This window comes from Mesoplodon mirus (assembly GCF_964341445.2).
Source record: "Mesoplodon mirus genome assembly, chromosome: 6".
Taxonomy (NCBI): domain Eukaryota; kingdom Metazoa; phylum Chordata; class Mammalia; order Artiodactyla; family Ziphiidae; genus Mesoplodon; species Mesoplodon mirus.
The window spans coordinates 16,552,303-16,569,969 of NC_138982.1; positions in this window are offsets into that span (position 1 = coordinate 16,552,303).

Consider the following 17,667-nt stretch of genomic DNA (forward strand, 5'->3'; position numbering starts at 1 on the left):
GGGGGCTATCATCATGCGTAGAAGCTTGCTCACAGCCTCCACTGAAACATGAGTGAACCAGGAGCATGTGATGCAGAGCACAGAAAAGCAGCTGCTGCTTCCTCGATTGGAGAGGGGGAAACTTCAGGCTTCTTCACCCAGTACATCATTCTTCCTCCTACCTGGGCAGCCAATCTCACGGTCTTGCTGCCATGGCAGACAGGCAGAACCTGAAGAATGAACTCCTCCAGGCTTGGCTTTTGACAAGTAAACATCATTTAGAAAAATCTTCTGTCTTTCTCAACAAAGCTTATTCCTTGCCGTGGACTCAGATAAAAATCTAATTTCAATTGAGGCAGAAATGTCTTCTAGATCGAGGGTGCCTCCATGTTTCACTGATGCCCATCATTGCATCAGTGGGTGGGGGGATTTAGGGATATGGAAATAGCTCTACAACAAGTTCCAAAATGTTCTTTCTCTTACTTTTAATTGTGATTCATAAGTGCTCATAATACAGGATGGATATACCATAATTTATTTAATTATAAACTTTTCTGATGTTGGACATTTCGTTTGTTTCCATTCTTTCAGTATCAAAAATAATGTTATAGCAAACATCATTGTGCATAGTTCTTTGAGTCTCATACTATTTAATCAAGATAAGTCAAGTGGAAATAGAGTTAAAGAGTATGAAAACTCTAAAAGCTTTTGATCCATCTTGACCCACTGCTTTCCACAAGGAGTAGATGTAATCAATGGATACATTCACCACTCATGTGTGTGTATTAAGCGATCTTAAAAACACTTCTAAAAATTTCTCCATGTTGAAAATTTAGGAAGCATAGGAAAGTAAATCATAACAATAACAAACAACCCGCAATCCTGAGACATCCATTAATATTTTAATATATTTTATAGTTTTTTCACTCATATATAATATATATGTATAACTTAAGAATAAAATAGGGCATACCACATATAGGGTTTTATATTCTGGCTTTCTCCTTTAATATTATATTTCACTTTTCAGAAAGATAATTTTAACTGGTTGCAAAATATTTCATCTGTATCAGTTAGGAATTGTGTTTGGCTGCCATGCACAGGGTTTGACTAGCATAAACATATAATGGTTTATTTTTTCTCATATAATGAGACATCTGGAAGGAGCCAGTCACTGGCTTTATTACAGTGGTTCAAGGGTGTCAGAGTTGCAGTCACTAGAATTCTCCTGGCTTTTTTCGCGTGCTCCCCAAATGGCTGGTGGAGCTTGAGCGATCATCTGAGTGATCAAGACAGCTGGGTCTCGGCAGCAATCCAGGCGCTTGGAAGTCTCATGCAAGGACTTCTACTTATATCTTATTGGCCCCCTTGTCTGCAAGGAAGTCTGTGAAATGTAGTATTTTTAGCTAAGCACATTGCTGGCCACAATAATAGAGGGTCTTGTTAATAACAAAGAGGAGAATGGAAATTGGGCAGCTAAGCTATCTCTGCCACAGCATCATATGGTGTAATATTTTATTTAACCAATTTCCTATAGAGGAATATTTAGGTTTTTTTTCTAGTTTTCACCATTATACCAATTGGCACAGTAAACATCTTTGCACAAACATCTCTATATCTCTTATTATTTCCTTATGATAAGTTCCCAGATGGAATTAGTAAATCAAGTCATGGAATGCAAAATTGCTTTCCAGAAAGGTTCTACCAATTACACTCTCAGCAGCAACATGTAAAACCATTGGGTGGTTTTTCTGAGAGTCATTCGTTGAATCCTTGCTTTCTGTCCAACTCCAGATGTTCCCTTGTGATTCTTTTTTCGAATAGCAGTATCATTCACAAATGTTAGAAAATGCAATCGATCCTTAACTAGAATATGTCAAAATGGCAATGGCTGAGCACTATACCTTTTATTTAATTAAATTTATACCAGAAGAAAATGTCCTTGGAAGATGAACCTGCAAGGTGACAGACACATTTTAGACTTGTATATTCTCGTATTTTGATTTTTGAAGAAGTCTCTGAGATGATTTTGAGACCAGTAATGACATGGGGCCACAGGAGAAAGGATGACAAGGAAAAGACCCATCTAACAACCTATCAAGAAATCTAACTCAGTTTAGGATCTTTAAAGATTAATATTAGAAGCTATTATGGAAGATATGAATCAACACAACTATAGCTACTCTGCAAACCAATGCAACTTTAGCGAAGTTTTGAAGTTCCATCTATTGAGTGCATTCTAATGGAACTAATGTTAGCAGAAGCAACACACGGCTAAGCCACTGAGCTGGGTTCCTCCACAGTCCCAAGCAAGAGTCAAAATTTGCCATATTTAGCGGTGTATACAGTTAACATGTTCTCAAAAATTCATACTTTGAATAAACTTCTGGTAAATTAAGTTGAAAATTTAAATACACCCTGGGACTCAAATGAAAAGAATTCCTAGTAGCCTCCGTTCAGGTTAATGCAGTAAAATTAAAAAGTGATTGCAGCAAATCCTTTAGTAAAGAAGATCACTTTTTAAACAAGAATAATCACCTGATAATTCATGTTTTGAGAGTTTGGTTTTGTACTTCAGCTTTCTTTAAAGCAAGACTGGGCTTTAAGTCCTGTCAAACTTTTCCTGGCCTTTAGACTTCCTTGCTCAAGCAAAGATGAAAGCATTTGGAAAAAGTGATATTCTCATGTGTGTTCTTAGAATGTACAGTCTGTGTTTTAAATAGTGCTGTGCACGGTCATCTAGGTCCCTGGAATGGGAGTAGATTTTTCAGGCCATGTCTTGATCCCAGGGAACAGAAGCTATTGCCCATTCAGGAGGGTGGAGACTACACCACAAAATGCTTCCCACTCCCCTGGGGTACAAGCAGTCCCAGTGCTTAAAACTAGACCTGGCTTGGGAATTCCCTGACAGTCCAGTGGTTAAGACTCCACACTTCCACTGCAGGGGGTGCGGGTTCCATCTCTGGTTGGGGAACTAAGATCCCACATGCTGCACTGTGCAGCCAAAAACAAACAACAACAACGGCAACAAGAAAAAGCTAGACCTGGCACGTAGTTGGTGGCCCCTAAACATCTGTTGAATGTTTTTGAGTATGATACAACCCAAATACAATTTATCTCCAAGGTGGTAGGAGAACATGTGACTTTTCTCCTTTTTTGCTTTTCTGTATTCTATGAATTTCCCTCAAGGCATAGCTGGGACGTTTGTAATCAGGTAAAATAAAACAAATGTGTTTTCTTACAGCTTTGTACAGAGCTGCATTCCAGATCATAGTTCCTAGGACATTTTTGCTAATTTTTTGAACTAGAGGAGGTAGATTATATTGTATCATAATGAACTGAGCATCTTTATGGATTATGTTTAAATATTTTATATCTTATAAATAGTTTTATATTTTAAGTTAGACATGAGCTTTGAATTCATCTTTTATTTAGCAGTATATATTAGGTGATAAACAGAAAGAAAATTAGTAAATGAATCAATCAATTGAAGTGTAATTCCCTGAATTGTCTTTAAAACCATCAATGGGTGACAATAATGTGTGAATTCTACTGTTTTGCATTTTATACTACTATTTATTTATATAATTAACAATTCAGAATACCAGAGTTGTTGTTTCTATATCTGTGATTTTACTATTTCTTAAACATTTACTTTTATTTCATCAATATACTGCATATGGTTTAAACATTTTTGATAACTTAGTCATAATACACTTAAATTCAACTAAAATTTAATGAGCATATATACACTACAACGGCACTCTAAATTCCTCTGTCATTTTTGTTACTCTAATTATAATCATTTTTGTTTATTAGTATTATTAGCTACGGATTATTGTATGTTTACTGTTTACCAGGCAGTATGTTAGTGGTTTTCATGTAATAACTAATGTAGTTCTATAATAACTCTATGAGGTGCTTATTATTATTTTCATCTTAAGAAACTTAGGCAGAAAGATAGAGTGACCCACCCAATGTTACACAGCTCATTGTTGAAATGGCAATGTCAGAATTTGAACTCAAGCCCGCATAACTCCTAATCCATATTTGAATCACTATCTTCTACTGTCTCCCAAATTATTTCACAGTCCATTTTCCCACTAAGATGTAAGCTACTTAACAGCAAGAACTGTTTCTTACTCTGGCTCTGGTGCCTGGTCCACAGGGAGGACTCAGTAAATATTGATATAAACTAAACTTAGATTTGAACTTTGGTCTCTAACATAAAAGTAAACAACAACAACAAAAAGCCCTACAAAACTGTTTCTTTACAAGTAATTTGCAGTTGTAGCTAACCTGGTTTTTTTTTTTCCCTGCTCTAAGTTACTTAAGAACTTATTTTAAAAGTGAAAAGCTTGGCAACACACTTTGCTGTAGAGGTTTTAAGATAATAACGGGGTACTCTCATATATTGTTGGTGGAAATGCAGAATGATAAACACCTATGGAAAAAAATGTATCAAAATCTACCAAAATATTTATTTACCCTTTGACTCACGAACGCAACTTTTAAGAATTTACTTTAGGAGCCTCTCACTTGGGTTTAACCCTTCAGTACCTGGCTTCAGTAGGAGGCTTATATTTGTGTGTGCTTGTGTATGCACATGGCTCTGTGTGTGTGTGTGTGTGTGTTTATTCCTATAACCACTGCCTCCTACTGGTGACTGTTTGTCTCTTCCATGAGCTAAAAAACTCCTAGAAGTACAGGGATCATGTCCGATTGCCTTTCAATTCTCAGCATCTGAGCAAAGAGGCTAGAACTAATGTTTATTAAGACATAACTTTTATTGGCACATACAAGTTCTTTCCATATGAAGAGCAGTGGCAAAGAGCATAGGCTCAGACTACCTGGATTCAAATCCTGCTTGCACAGCTTACTGTGAGGTCTGAGACAGTTCCTGGGGAAGTTCCTTGGCCTCCCTGGCCTCTGTTTCCTCATTGGAAATGGGCATATCTATAGCACACTCCTGGTTAGCTTCCCTTGCAGCAGAATTGGAAAAAAGTTTTCGGGGGCACATGGTTTATTGAAGGAGTACTCTGAACAGACAGAAAGGGAACAGTGGGCTAGCGGAGGGCCAAGCCAAGGTGTGGTTGCAGTGGGGGTCTAGCTTCAGTCTGATCCACAGGGAGCTAATGAATTGGACCACAAAGTTAGTTCCACCCTAAGGCAAGGGACTAGGTTTTTGTGCCCTGTGTCCCTCAGTCACTGGCTGCCGAAAGTCACCCAGGGTTGGTTTGCGATGTAAGCTCCTAGGGCAGCTCCTGTTAGATGGGAAGGCAAGTCTCTGGAGAGAAGAGAGAGCTGCAGACCTTTAGCAGCCCTCCTCCACAGCAGCTGGGAGGTGGGTGTGCCCACCTGGTCAAAGGGATGGGGGTACCAACAGCAAGTACTACAGTCATCACCTCACCAGGTCATGGTAAGGGTTAAACGTGATGTTACGCATAAAGCACTTGGAACAAGAAGAACAGGTAACGTGTATTGAGTGCTTAAACCAAGTATTGTTTTAAGTGCTTTGACCTTAGAAAACGGCATCATATAAAAGAAACCCTCAAATGTCAGCTAGTTTTATTACCTCATTTAACAGCTGGCTTCCTAACACATATTAAGTATTTAATAAATGAGGGATAAAGCACATGTGCAGGGAAGGTGGTCTTCTCATCCCTTGGATTAGCCTGTGTGTTCCTCACTGATCTTGTTTCATTAAGTTTTCATACAGTGTTTTGGACCTTGCGTATCCCATGGTTATTGAGTTAACATGAGCTATTTTGGTCATTTTAAGGACTTCCATATTTCTATTTTTATGGATGTGCGGGGGGTACTTGAATAAATGTGGATGAGGTTATAGTGAGGGAGCCCAGGAATGCCTGGCCGGCTTGCTAATTATCTCCATCCCCCGTGCTGTGATTCCTGAGGAAGCTGGGAAAACTGGGAGAAAAAAATCAACGAGCCCTTTTAGCAGCATCTGTGTGCATTGGTCAGGGTTGGATCAGAGAAGCAGAAGCGTGAAGAGTGCTACCTAGTAAGGGACTGACTGAAGGGGCTTGACCGGACCCAGCAGTGGGAGCTGGGGATCAGGCTGTTGGCTCTGTTTCTCGTGCTGGGACACAGACTCTGCAGGGCAGGCCGTCGGGAGGGGAAGTTGGATGTGAAGCGGGGAGAAGCGAGGATGAGCCGGAGCCCGGGTTGTTTCCCGATGCCCCCAGGTGTTCAGCTTTGATGACAGCTGTAGGAGCAGCTGATGCCTGTCACAGAGCCAAACAAGCCCTGACTCAGGAGTCAGAGAAGCTGAAGGGGCAACTGGAGTTGCTCTGGGTGGGCAAGACGCCCACGAGGTGCCTGGGGCTCCTGCACCGATGTTCTGAGAATGCATAGGTGCTTCACTTCCTCCTTCTAAATCTTGCACAGAGTGCCTCTTTAGGTCCACCTAGACGCAGAAGTATGCAGGGGAATCTGGGCATCACAGTTCCAGTTTAGCTAAGTTGACACAAGACAAGTCACCACACTTGTTGACAACATTTTTGCACTCACGTAGAAAGCTGGTGGCCTAAGTGGGCTTTCTTTCTGTCTCTCCATCGTGTACCTATGAATCGAAATCCCAGGAACCTTAGAGGAAGAAGAAGATAGAGACAGAGAAAAAGAGGGAGTAGGAGAGGCCCCAAGTCCACGGACCACTCAGCTGCCGTAAGGGCCAGGCCTTGTCCAGCTCTGCTTAACACACTGAGAAAAGAAGGTAAGAAAGACAAGCCAAAGTGAAGGGAAATCTGTGCATGTGCCTTTGTAACGTGGCCCAGGAATGCCCTGGGATGCTGACTAGATCACTGGTTCCTCCCCTGGAAAAGGAGCCAATAAGCTGGACTGGTGAGGAGAGAGAAGGATTCTGTGGTCTTCCGTGTCAGGCTGAAACACAGCATTTCCAGAGGGTTTGTGTGCTTTACAGGAAACTAGTACTGTTTAAATGGATGGTTGCCTGATTCTAATGTCCAGTCGTTACACTGGTGAAGATGTAGCCCTACGACTGTGTCCGATTTGAAGGGTTGCCCTTGTGATACTTCTTAGCATTTTCCCTGGCCCTGGAGCCCCCAAAGGCTCCTGGCCCTGAAGGAAGGTTTTAAGGCCGCCTGGAAGTTATCAATTACTGGTTAAGAAAAACAGAGAAGAAAGGAGGGAAAGAGACGTACTGGTCAGGATATGTTAGGCTGAGCTCTGGCGAGAACGTCCACATTCAGTGGCCTGAAACTAGATTTCTATCTCATTCCATCTCCTTGTCCTCCACCAGACGCTGGTGAGGGCTGTGCTCCTCGAGGCCTCTCAAGAGTCCAGGCTGTTGGAGCAGCCACCATCTCGGGGTTGCCGGATGTGGTGATGGTTATAGCAACGGCCCCAGTGTGATCAGCCCACCTGCCACCCACCACTACTTCCTCACGGTTGTGTCGTTTCCTCCCACGTTCAATCGTCACCCCAGAAGGAAAGAGTCCTGAAAGGTGTCACATCTGCAATTACTTGTCACCTCTCACTACAGTTCACTGGCCACAACGGGTCATATGATGCCACCTAACCACAGAGGACCATAAACTGATATCATACCAGGGGCTCAGAAAGCCAGAAATACTCAGAAGGAACCACTGACTCCCACGGGGATGTGGCAGGGAAGTAGAATTCTGTTCAATCAGGATCTCTGGGGAATGAATTACAATGACCAAAGATATCCTAGAGTCTTCCCTCATGTCTCATTCTGTACATGACAATAAATGTCTATCCCTAAGGTACTGGTTCTTCAAGATAACCTCCAATTCCAAAGTCTTCCCTTGCTCTTCATCCCCCACAGGATAAAATCCCAGTGCCTTGTGTTGTGGCCAGGCTAGCTGCCTCTCTAACTGTGCCTACAGGAGGATCGTAGGTCATGCTAGGGGGACAGGTGGTGGTCACGCTAGGGGGACAGAGACCTTGGCGCTAAGGACTATAAGAAGAGACATGGAGGGACCTGAGTGGATAAAAGTCAGACAGTGGAAAAAAGACAATGCGTGCCAGCTTGGTCCAATACCAACACCTCGGTGCAGTACTAAGCTTGTCATGAGATGGGCTTAGGCCAGATTTCTAGGCCGGGGGGCTGACTGCAAAGATCAAAAGAGTTATTTTTACAAAACATATCTGGAAGCTCAAGGCAGCCTTGTTTGGGATGTGGGTAACATAAAGGGTGGGGAAAGGGACCGTCTCCTCCACAGTGGGAAACTCAGCCAGGCATCTTTGCACTGGTGTGTTATCGGGATCATTGGTAGGGCAGGCTTGTGCCCAGATGAACAAACCTGGTGCAGTGTGGTTTTGGCAGATATGAGTGGGAGGTGGCACTGGGCGTTTTGATAGCAAATGAGGCACCCCTGCCTTGACGGTGGTGGTGGAGGGCAGAGGTGATGTCTACACACACATGCCAAGGGGAAGATGGAGCAGGTGAAGAGGAAAATGGGCGTTCCACAGGCAGCCAGAGAACCGGGTTCCTAGGTACGCAGAAGGCCCACTCTGAGAACATCTGGAAGTAATTTATTCATCTATTTTAATAGTTGCTGGACACCTAATATTTAGGTAGTAAACAAAATGAACAGAGTTCCTGACATGATGGAGTTTATATTCCAATGGGAGATACTGGCAAAAAAAAAATTTTTTTTTGACAAATATATAAATAGGTTAACAAATGTATAATTTCAAATAGTGTAAAAACATATATATACATACACTATTTACTATATGATTTTAGATAGTGTATTAGGTGAGAGACTTTATATTTCTTCAATTGTGAATCAGAGTAAAATTACATTACTGTAATCCTAATTTTTACTCCCAGGCTTTTGCATCTGGGAGAACTTCAAGGTCATCTGTAGTATTGCCAGAACTCTCACAGACTCCAAAGGCCTTGACTGTGAAGGCTGACGAGTCCTCAGCTGATGGAGAGGGGGAAGTAGGCTGGGTCGGAGCAGGTCTAGGCCAGGGGACTAATGCTGTCATCACCAAGGAAGGGATACAGATGCTGCTACGGCAATGGCTAAAGGGACATTTGAAATCTTGTACTAGTCCAGGCTGGCACTGGTGTCCAATAGTCTTTACAGGTGGATAACACGGAGAATCTCTGGTCACAGGTGCTCTCAGTGACAAGGGGGTGAAAGGTCTTGGTTCTACGAGGGTCCATCCTGGAAGAAGCAGGACTGTGCCAATGGCAGGCACCCACAGGAGCGTCCAGTAGCCTGGAATGTAGGCGAGGGCTGGAATGGTTGTCAGTGACCCGTGATTCAATGAATATTTATTAAGTTCCTATTGTATGACAGTCTCTGTGCTACGTGTTAGGAATACGGTGATAAACTCTCAAAGACCCTTTCCTAATGGAGCTTATATTCCACTAGGTCTCAGCCTAGAGAGCTGTAAGTTCTAGTCCTAGCTGAGAATGACGTTGTAAATTACGAACCAAGTCTGGTGGTAGTGACTGGCCAGATATCCTGGGTAGTAGCTGCAGCTGTATGGTCCCACAGAGAGATGCTGAGAACTCCGTCTAGATAAAAAGAATCGAGGCAGGAGGTGAGGATGATAACACCATCAGAATCAGTTTTCATTAACTCAGAGCAAGAATGGGGTATAGTCTGCAGAGAATCTGGAAGGCAAGCTGTCCATGGCTGACCAGGGTTGGGGGTCCCTGTCCTCCCAGAGTCCCTGAATATTATTAGTGCAATTCAGCCATCACACCCTGCAGCCAGCAGCCAGTGAAAAGGAACCACACACACTCAGCCCCTTTTGCTTTGGGTTCTTCCCTTACTTTCACTACCAGCCCCCTCTCCCCTCAACTCCATCACAGGAAAGTCCCTTAGTCTTGGTGACTGGATTATGCTTCTTCTGTTTGACCCCTGGGTCCCTGTTGCATTTAGCTTATACTCATTCTCAGACTCTTTAGGCTTTTGACTGTTTGGGGGTAAAGTTCCTACCCTGATTATTCTTTTTTTTTTTTTGCGGTACGCGGGCCTCTCACTGTTGTGGCCTCTCCCGTTGCGGAGCACAGGCTCCTGACGCGCAGGCTCAGTGGCCATGGCTCATGGGCCCAGCCGCTCTGCGGCATGTGGGATCTTCCCGAACCAGGGCACGAACCCGTGTCCCCTGCATCTGCAGGCGGACTGTCAACCACTGCGCCACCAGGGAAGCCCGTACCCTGATTATTCTTGACTCCAAGGCTTTCATGTCTGCCCACCTGGCCTGCAGCCTGGTCAAACCCACACCAGAAACCTTTAAGAGAGGCCTGATCATTTTGCCATGAACCCATGGCTCCAGGGGCAAGCCTGCTGCTATAGCAACATGGATGATCCACCAGGCACATGCTGTCACTCTGCTTTGGGACTCTGAGGGCTCGGCAAGGGGAACACCACCCTCCTGAGGGAGATAACCACCTTTGTGGGCCAATTACCAGAAGAGAGGGCAAAATGCCTCCCTCACCCAGCCCTGGCAGGCCCTGTGGACCACACTCCTTCTCCCTCCCCAGGGCTGCTTCTGTTGCTGCCCCCAGGGAGATTCAGAGGGAATCCAGAGAAATTGCCAGGTTTCATTATGCAGCTTTGAATATGCATGTTGATTCTCTAGAGAGGCCGAAAGGATGACATTTCTCTTTTCTTGCCTAACTCAGGATGTGGAAAGATGATAGCCCCACTCACACACCTGGTGATCCCTCCAGGAAGGTAACACAGGTTTTTGCCCTCAAAGAGTCTAGGAGATCAAATCCATTATGGCTTTCATTTCTGTCTTCATTGGTCAAGGTCCAAAGTGCAACCTCCACCTCCATGCCTACATGGTCAATTGATCCACTTCCACCATCATTCTCACGCACCTTTGTACATCCTTCTGGCCCAGGCTTGCAGTCCTCCCCTCTTTCTCGTTCTCTTCCACCTCGGCCTCTTGAATCCTTTCTCCGTAACTAACAAATTGCCCTACCTGCACAATTTCTTTTATAACACTCCCTCACCTCCTGCCTCTTCTTTGGCTGAAGCTGTCCACATCCCTGAGAGCGCTCTCATGTGGTTACTGTTTTCTTCTGTAATTTATTACAAATAATAGAAGCTCAACTAACACTGGCTTAATGAAGTAGGGTTCATCTTTCTTCATAATATAAGAAATCTGGATGTAGGTGGATGCTGGTATTAGTTTGGTGGCCAGTCAAAACCTGGGCTTACAGCTCTGTGATTATCTTTGCCTTTTCCGCATAGTTATAACCTCTTGGTCACAATATGGCTGCTGCAGCCCAGCCATCACGTTTGAATTCCATGCATGAAGAGAGAAGGAGCTAAGGGATGGTGCCTGCATCAGGAAAGCAAAAACATGCTCAGATTCCGTAGTGAAATTAAGTTTAGGTCTCATTGGCTAGAAGTGTGCCACATGGCCACTGTTTGGTACAAGGGAATCTAGGAAGGGAATCTATATTTGCTGGCATATTGCACACCAGAAAACATCAGGACTTTGTTAGCAAGGAAGAAAAGGGATAACGATATCAGGCAGAGAACACGCAGTGTCTTCCACAGTTTCCCTCTTGCTCCCCAATACTGTGTTTCCACGCTCCTGTTAAAACCCTGCTTCTTTGCACTCATGCCATTTAGATTTTCTGTTTCAACCACTGTTGTTGCTGTCATCCACTGAGGGGGGTGGGGTGTCCTCTCATTCATTCTCTACACTGGCAATGGGCAAAAAGCCCACCACTCCATGGGACAAGCCAGTTGATTGTGCCCTACCCCCAAGCCTGGATCAGTCTGCATGACAACAGTGTCCAGGTGGGTGGCCTATCCAGCACTGTGGTCTCTCAGGTGCTTCCCTTCCTTTCACCTGCAGTGATTTCCTCTCCACTTTGGCCACCCACTCCCATGGAAAGTCCCTGGATATTACCATTACCTTAATGCTACTCCTCCAAAACCATCAATCTGAGCGCTCCTCCACTTGACTATAACCTCCCCTGCTTCCCAGTGTTTATTCTACTGCTCACACCAGCCCTTCTTTAGCATCATTGGCACTGTCTGTCCGCTGCTATCTCTCAGTTCACCAACATTCCTCTTTCTTTACTTCCCTTATGACGGGAGTTCATGAACAGTATTTCTAGATTCCCGTCTCTGCCCTACATCTCTACTCCCCAGACTTCCTTGTCTCTCTGTTGCCTCCATTTGTCTCTACACTTCTGAACCCAACTGCCTGTTTCTCTGTGCCTGCATCCAAGCAGCTGAGCATCACCCAGTGAGGCAGATGGATTCTACTATAAGTTCAAGGTCATTAACTTCTAACAAGTCCTCACACTACGCAGAAACTTACTATAGATCTATCTTTTTCCTGTTTTCCACAGTGACTGTCTCAAACCTTTCTCCTTTCCTGAAGCCTCCAACCTTCCTTCTTGTCTTCCCTGAGCAGATGACCTCCTCGTACTATATTAGAGAGAAAGTAGGAGCTCTCACATAGAAACTTTCTTAATCCTGAGTATTTCTGTAGCTGCCCGGTGGGCCCTTCTCGCCTGTTCTAATAGCAGAGCTATTTCACCTCCCATCTGAGGAGAATCCCCTTCTGCCTTCTAGGAAGCTTACACTATCTACTATTTCTTTTTTCTTTCCTGTATTTTCCTTTTTCACTGGCCTGAATCTTTCCTATTTTCTTTATATGTCTTCTCAAATAAAAACAAAATAACAATCATAATCCACTTCCAGCTGCTAATTGATCTCCCTTCTCACCTTCAGAGGTCAAATTCTGTAGAGAATTTTCTATCTCCATTTCTGTATCTCCCAACCTCAATCCATACCATTCTGTCTTCCAGTCCTACCATAAGCTTTTGCTGGAGTTGTGAACTACTTTCATACTAAAAGCAGTGTTTCGGTATTTCTCTTACTGGACCATTCCCTACTTTGGGGGAACAACATCTGCTACTGACATGATTCAGCTTTCTCCTGGCTGTCTTCCCACCTCTGCAGCTGTTCCTTCTCTATTTCCTTTGCAAGCTCATCTATCTCTACTTGCCAGTACATTATGGAGATCCTCAAGACTTGTTTCAATAATCTCTCCTCCTTCATTTCATACTCTCTCTCTCAGTGTGCATGAATATCAAGTTTATATCTTTACTCCAGACTTTTCTGTGCTCCTGACCTATAGGAACTAATTTTCAACTTAACGTACTTTTTTCCTTTTTTTTTTTTTTTTTTTTTTTGCCACACCACGCGGCATGCGGGATCCTAGTTCCCCAACCAGGGATCGAACCTGTGCCCCCTGCAGTGGAAGCGCTTAACCACTGGACCACCAGGGAAATCCCACAACTTAACATATTTTTTTATATAAAATACTTATCTGTTTAAGTCATTTGTATTAAATATCTATTGCTGTGTAACAAATTATCCCCAAACCACAAACCACTTAAAACCACACGTGTTTATGCTCTCACAATTTTTGTGGGTCAGGAATCCAGGTGTAGGGTAGTGAGATCCTCTGTCTCAGAGTCTCTCCGATGGCTGAAATCAAGGTGTTGGCCAGGGATGCAGTCAGCTCATGGCTCAAATAGGGGAGGACCCACTTCTAAGCCCACTCATATGGCTGTTGGTGGGTCTCAGATCCACACTGGCTGCTGCTCACAGACATCACTTCCTTACCCTGGGGCCTCTTCATGAGGCTGCTTATAGTATGACAGCTGGCTTTCCCCAGAGTGAGAATTCAGAGAGAGAGAGAGGAGAGGGAGAGGGAGAGGGAGGGGAAGATAGCAGTCACGGTCTCTTTGTAACTTAATTTCAGAAGTGATATCCCATCACTTTTGCCTTATTCTATTCTTTAGAAGCAAACCCCCAGGTCTAGCCACACACGAGAAAGGGATTATATAAGGATGTGAAGACCAAGAGCCAGGTATCATTGGGAGTCATTTCAGAGGCTGCCTACCATGTGACTTCATATTCATCATCGTGTCCAAAATTAAACTCTTGCTGTACCTACCACCCTATCCCCAGCACCAGAAACAGGGCTCTCCTCCCAGTTTCTCTTTCTCAGTGACTGCCACCTCCATCAATCCTGTTCAGCAACCCAGAAACCTAGGAATCATTCTGGACTATCTCTTCAATCTCACACTCCATATGTGATCATAACTAAATTCTTTCAGTTTATTTCTCAAATATCACTCAAATCTGCTCACTTATCTCCACCACTACCACTGTCAGCCTGATAGAAGTAACCATCATTTCCTGCTTGAGCTTGCAATTATCTACTAACTGGTTCACTCCCTTCTACTCTGACCACTTCCCTTCCAATATAGGTTCTATGTCACAGACAAAGTGATCTCTTCACCATATCAATCTGATTGTGACACAGTTCTGCTTAAAAGCATTAAATAGCTTCCCATTTCCTAGTGGAGAAAGACAGAACTCCTCAATAACTTACACTGTTCTTTGTGGTCCTCTCCACCTCCCAGCCTCACTTCACACCAGACTCTCCTCTCTTTCCCCTGTCCAGGCATACTGGATTTCTTTCAGTCCTACTAGCCACAGGGTCTTTGCATATGCTGTTCCTACTTAAAACATTCTTCCCTCCTTTTTGCCCAGTTAACTCCTATTCAATTTTTAGATCTCAACACAAGCATTTCTTCCATGGGAAATCCCCCTTCCAGAACCTCAGAACTCATGTCCTTCTCCTTGAAGATCTTGTCACAGTTGCAATTTTATACTAGTTTGTGTGGTTGTTTCCTTATCTGTCTCTTCTATATTCTGGAAGTGCAATCTACTCAGCCATATCACTGTTGTATCCCCAGCATTTATAGAGTACATGGTGCATAACAGTTACTCAATAAACATGTGTTAAGCAAATGGAGTTTCTTGATCATAACTCTTCCCAAATGGATGCAGCCAAAGATCTACTGGCTTGGCCTAGTGGGGATCACTGAGCCAGTATGTGATTTAATTCCACCTGCTTATTCAGGATTCACGAATGCTCTAGGCTCCAGATCCAGATCCAGGAAGGTCTCTGTACAGATTTAGGGATGAACTGGCCCAGACCACTGGAAGACGAGAGTAGAGACTAGCAAGTAAGGATGAGAGGAGAGAAGGAGAATTGCTGAGGACCAAGTTTAAGGACACTGGGGAGGCAGAAGGAGCAGCCTGAGCCATTGACTTTATCTAATCATTTGTGGTTGCTTCTAGATTAGTTAAGCCCTTGTTTTCTGGTTTGAAGTCTAAGCTGGAATTCTGCTTCTTTTCTTCAATCTTCTTGCTGACATTTTTGGCTGATTGACAGCAACTCTGTCAGAGGGTGAGCAGAAAAAAATGAAGGAAGATGAAAATCAAATTGCTAAATTTTACTATTTGTTAACAGCTTTGGAAAAAGGCACAGTGGTGAGAATGTTGGGCAATGGCTTAGCAATATTAATTTTAAAATGCTATTATATAAAGTATTCATGTAATTGATCTGTGTACTACTATTCCCCAAATGAGACCAAAGAGTTGGCAGCATTTATTTTTTATTGCTTAGAATTTAAACTTTGGAATAGTAGGTACCAAACTGTCTTTAATACATCCAGTAGATGGAAGAAGAGTTTATTCTTATATCAAATTTGATCCTGTTAATTTAGTTCATCATTTCGATCTGTCAAGATATCTGGTATAATATACAGATTCTGCCACTGAATATATTTTCCATGTTGTCTTGCTCTGTGTGACTGCAGCAGGTATATAAGGAAGTACAAGAGGATGTCCCTAGAACTGGGAAAAGAAATAATTTTCTGAGAACTGAAATATTTCATCATTAATAAATATAGGTTTGTAAGATTCACTTTCATCAGATGTAAACCATCCTAACAGATGAGTAGTAATCTGAAACTAAGAGACGATGAAGACTGGAACTTTGACTAATTAACAATAAGAAAGCAGTAACCGAAGAATCACGTAACTGAAAATGAATCTCTCTTTCTGTATGTGCCTCTCTGTGTGTCTCTCTCAACAGGAAAGTCTGAATTTAGGCCTGGTTAGCAGACATCCCCATATAATAGGGATCTCACTCTCATGAGCTACAGGAGCCAGGCAGGTAAGCCACCTTCAGAGGGGAGCTGGTCTGTTTGGGCTATGACAACAGGCCACGCTCAAATGGGCAGGTCTGCCTCAGCACCAACAGATTGGTGTCACTTGAGAATGTGGACCCAGTTCAGGCAGGTTTTTCTAGAATCCAGAAGTCACTGTGCAAGCCCAACACAAAACAAACAAACCTGAAAAAACCCACAAAACTGTGTTTGTGGACCACCAGGAACCTCTGCTATATAGTAAATAATACAGGCACTGGTCAGTAACAATCCACCAAAGGCACCACTGGGCCGAGGTGTGGCATGTTTCCCATTCGTGTCACAAGGGAGGTGAATTCTACTGTAAGGCACTCTGTGAACATTCTTCAGAGATTACCCAATTCTCCTTGCTTTAATTTTATGCTAACCAAAAAAAACCTGCTTACGAATTCGGTTTTACAACAAACTTGAAAACTAGCCAGCGGGTGATCCAAATAAGGCGCTATACCTATTTCAGTCCCTGGAAAGGGCTATTCCTGTGTGTCAATAAACCAGCATTCTGACTTTCTACTGCACTCTTTCTTGAGTCTGTTTAGCATTTGTCTGCCTTGTGGAGCTTTGAACAGCTCTGGGTGAGTGAACAAAATAAGATTCTGGTGCTGAAAAGCTGACTATGTGACCCAGACAGTGCCCTGCATTTGTGCACCACGGTCCCTCTCCAGAAATCAACCAGCCGTCCTTCTTTTTGTAAATGTGGCAGACACCATTTTGCTGGTGAATGAGGTTAAATCTTTAGACTTGTCATTGGCTCAGCTTCGTAATTCAAAACTCTCTTATCTCATCCTTTGATTTTCAGTCCCCAGAGTTTTCTTTCCATGTCCTTGCCTCCCTGACACGTCTGTCTGTTGAGCTACTAAGTGCTTTTTGGATATCTACTGTCCTCCCAAGTTGCCTTTACTTTTCTTCTTTACTTCTTCACCTTTCTCCTGTTTTATTCTTTCCATTCCTTTTTTTTTTTTTTTTTTTTTTTTTTTTTGCGGTACGCGGGCCTCTCACTGTTGTGGCCTCTCCCGTTGCGGAGCACAGGCTCTGGACGCGCAGGCTCAGCGGCCATGGCTCACGGGTCCAGCTGCTCCGCGGCATGTGGGATCTTCCCAGACCGGGGCATGAACCCGTGTCCCCTGCATCGGCAGGCAGACTCTCAACCACTGCGCCACCAGGGAAGCCCTTTCCATTACTTTTTGTTCTTTAAATTTGGAAACTCCCCTGCTTCCTCAGTGATTTTATTAAGATCCCACATGTTACAGGTTCACTAGGACTGAAACATCCCTTTAGAGCTGGGCTGACCAATATGGTAGTCACTAGCCATATGTGGAGGCTGAACACATGAAACATGGCTGATCTGAAATGAGATGTGCTGTAAGTATGAACTGCACACCAGATTTCTGACTTAGTAGGAAAAAAAAAAGAGTGTAAAATATCTCATTAATACATTTAAAGAGATTGGTCACATGTTGAAATGCAATATTTTGGTTATATTGGGTTAAACAAAAGTATTACTAAAATTAATTTCATCTATTTCTTTTTACTTTTTTCATGTGGCTACTAGAAAATGTAAAAGTACATATTTAGCTAGCAATATAATTCTATTGTCAATGCTCCTTTAGGAAGTC